Source organism: Papaver somniferum, chromosome 4, assembly GCF_003573695.1.
Source record: "Papaver somniferum cultivar HN1 chromosome 4, ASM357369v1, whole genome shotgun sequence".
Lineage (NCBI taxonomy): Eukaryota > Viridiplantae > Streptophyta > Magnoliopsida > Ranunculales > Papaveraceae > Papaver > Papaver somniferum.
Window position 1 is genome coordinate 127,975,390 of NC_039361.1, and position 4,272 is coordinate 127,979,661.

Genomic DNA, 4,272 nt, shown 5'->3' on the forward strand with positions numbered 1-4,272 from the left:
CGACATATGTGCCTCAACAATTTTACAAGATTATCTTCATACACGTTTTCCTGAACCTAGTGATGTCCACAAGAAATTACAGTTATTAGAAACCCATCCTCTGGTTGATGTGGTTTACCCAGGCTATGATACCCAGATTGACTTTGTTTTCCCACCAAATATTTTTCTTCCAAATGTGGGAATGTTTGATTTTCAAATGTGTCGAATATTAAGTTTTGAGACTAAACCAAATTACTTTAGGAGATTAGGGTCGACATAATTGTTTAAGGAAGATCACCACTCTCATTGTGGTCAGCTGTGTAAGTCAAATCTGATTGACTTAGAGGATCCTCAATTATTCAGGTTATTATTATGTGCTTCTAAGTTTTTATTTGAGTTTTTCCAGACTCTAGAACCTGAACATTTGGATCTAACCTATGAAGAAACGCAACCCATGAAAATATTTTATTTGGACCCAGTTATAGATCCTGAACCTGAACCACAACTAGATGTAGTTGTCTTAAACAGGAAACTAGACAAGGGTGTGCTTTATTTGTTCATTTTCTTGGCATGTTGCAGATTCCTTTTACTTGTGATAGCTCTATTTGGTTTTGATGACCCACAGATATTTCGGCTATTACTTTATGATTTTATAAGGTGACTAATCCTTTCTTAGTCTGGCTGAAGACATTAAACTTAACACTTCTTGGGAGGTAACCCATTCTCATGCAACAAGGTAATATCTTTCCTTATCTCTTTTGCTTCAAATGGTAACAGTTTCTCCTTGTTCATGCTTTTAATTTGATCTTTAGAACATTGAGGACAATGTTAGATTTAAGTTTGGGGGTATAGGAGAAACTTTTTAGTTGCACAATTAAACTCCAAAGCCTAGAAATTTATGCTTATTAAGGATGGCACTAACCAATCTAAGTGGATGGAAGCATTTTGGTTGTAGGAGTTGAGGAACCAATCTGACTAGATGGCAACATCTAAAGAGTCTATTCATAAAAGCACAGAGCTCAGGTGTTAGAAATAACATGATAGTTTCACCATATCTCGTTGAGTCCTTTCACTTCTGTTTTTATTTTGTTTTGTTTTTAAACTATGTTTCTCTAAGTGATTAGGCGGGGCTCACGATTCAAGTTGTTACCAATGCTAGGGTGAATTAGAGTGATTGAGATACAAAAAAAAAGAAAAAAAGAAATTGAGACCAGACCATCAGACCAACTGGAATAAATTCAATAAAGTCGACCACTGGAACCCTTGTATATGCCAGTATGTTGACCTAGAGTTAGGGTTATCAATCACTGGTTCCCTTGTATATGTCAGTGTGTTGATATTAGTCAGACTAGTATCTCAGTCCATTAGGATAGGTTCATTTTGGCGGAGGCCTTCAGACAGATATGAGAAACACCGTTCACCTAGTAAACATCAAAACCATCTATGTTTTTCTCTATATCCATCTTCTTGATCTATCCATGTGATTAGTTTCGACTCCGGATATTGATGTCCATAGTGCAACTATCTGAGTAGAGCTCTGTCACTTTATATGAATTTTAGTATACTTGAGTGCGAACTCGTGTACAACAATTGGAATTTCGCATCAGGGTACTTCCTCCTGTAGTCAATAAGTATGCCAACCAAGGAGATTCTTTAGTGCCTTCCAAGGTTCTGTGTAGATAGCTAGAGTCTGGAGTATAAAGGTTTTGTGGGTATACCTGTGGTAAGCCCTCCGGAGACAACACTCCGCCACTAGGTACACCTAGGGGTTTAAAGGCTTATTGCATACGCTAAATGCAATCGACGATGCCTGCGACAGTGAGTTAGGATTCTATTTCTATTTTATTTTTGCTCGAGGACTAGCAAATAATAGGTTTGGGGGTATTTGATAGACACATTTTTGTGTCTGATATAATCTCAATTGCATATATTGTTAGTGCTCGATTTTTGTATTTATTTTGGCTTTTTATGTCTTTGTAGGTGTTTTTGGAAAAATAAGATTTTGCGGCGAAATTGGCTCGAAAAGTGTTTTTTGCGTTCATGGGAGGACATTTGATATTCGGACCCCCACTTTGGATAAGGGGTAACCTAATTACTAAGGGGCATCCTATTTCCAGGCAGCTGCTAATCGCACTCCTACTCTGGTTAGGGGGTAACCATTCTTCAACATTTCAAATAATTCATTTTGGCGGGAAATTTGTCTTCTCGTCTGCGGAGCTATCTGCTCGAATTTTGGAAGAGTTTCACGAGGATTCAATTGCGTATGTTTTTTGGGTTGGTCCTGTTAGGACAACCATATTTATTAGGTCCACCAGATTCGATTAAATAGGGCCATATCTTCGGTTATAAGGAAAAAGGGGAGAAGAAATATTATCGGGATTTTTGAGAATCCATGAAAGATTAGGAAAGTATTTTATGCGAGATTTGAATGTATTTGGTCTGGATTTAGTCTCAAGCGATGGTAAGAGAGTTATCATAACTCGGAAGACGCGTGCAGAGAAAGTCAAAGAGAATTATTCTTGAAACTTGGCAGCAAAGAAATAAACTATTTTTGGGAAGATTTAATCGATTTTTAATAGGCCTGTGGGGTATAAATAAGAGGAGAGTATCACAGAGGAGGATTATCGGGAGTTAGGGGTCTAGTCAGAGGCCAGAGATTCCAAGAAAGAAGACTTGCAGAGAAGCTCTCTGCCGCTGTTGAAGCAGGAGGAAGAAGACGAAGCTGAAGAACATTGGACAGACGAGGACAGTCGCAAAGGAAGTACAATAATAGATAAAATATATCATAAGCTTGTCATATTTTCTCTGTAACAGTTCAACCCATTGTAACAGCTGTTTGTAACACCGTTGCAGCGTTGCTAACTGTCTGCTTTATTAGTTTTCTCTTGTTTTTCACCTATTTGAGCTATGAACAACTATTTTGAGCACGTGAATAATATGAGGAGCTAAACCCCAACACTGGAATGACGGAGGAAGCCATATTTCATGCGTGTGGTAATTATATTTAATTCTTTCATGACTTTTGCATGGATTATTAATTGTTTTATGGTTTTTATTGAACGGTTGTGATTTCAATTGATGGGTTATACTTAAGTTAAGTCTTTTGATATCCCATGCCTTAAATTTACAGTCGTTGCTTTTCAAAAATCTACCTTGGCAAAGAAACAGAGTCAATATTCTATTTGAGTTATAATTATCTAGAATAACTATATGAATTGCATGAATGGATTTATTTTTGGAATCCTGAGTCCCAGTCTCTTGTAACATTAAGTGAAACCAAAATTAAGTCTGAAATCAAATCTTTACAAGTCTTTGAACGAACTTCTACTTATCACTTTCAAAACTACATCACTTTGGCATAGCCATGGCACCATTTGCACAAAAGTATAGCCATGCCGCATGTCACACACACTAATTATGGTTTCGACATGCCAGATCCTAATTTGGGAAAAGTTGATACGCCAACCAAAGCAAAATAACGTTTCCCAGAGCAGTGGGATTGATGTGGAAACATGGCCAATGTTTCCACATGTGGGTCCAACACCACGGCGCCAAACCCTAACCTTGACCATGCCACAGGCGTGGCCATGCCACAACGCCACTGGCATGCCGCTATGCCACGACTACCTGCATGCCGCCATGCCACGGCTACGCCACTAGCGTGCCACTAGCATGCCACTATGCCAATGGCGCCACTCCTCTATACAACAAGATGTGTCCATAATCAATGGCCATCTTTCCTCATGAGATGCAATCTCGGCCATCCAAGTTCGCCACCGAACTGACAGACTTGTGGCAAGTTTCAGGAGACCATCTTCCTAAATCTAGTAGCCATGGCTACGCCGGGCACCACTTGCACCACCGTGCCACTGGCATGCACGATCCATGCCAGCCATGCGACATTGCCACTGGCGTATACCAAAATGCCACCGCGCTGTCATCACGCACCAACACAAGGTAGCCATAATCAACGGCTACCCTCCTTCATGAGATGCGATCTCAGCCATCGAAGTTCGCCACCGAACTAACAAACTTTTTGCAAGTTTTAGGCAACCAGCCAAAACGAGCTTAATAGCATTACATGTTATTTTCCTGCGGTAAATCCCTTGACTTTGACTTTCCGAACATAGCAAAGTGCTAAATGTTTTCCACGAAAACACTTGATACATCAAACACGTCACAAACTGGGGGATGCTCATCAGGGTGTTGGTCTGGCAGTATACAACGTGCGGCGTGCAATGCGCTCGTTACAAGAAAGTGTCATGAAGTGGGACAATTAGTGATGGTAAAAAG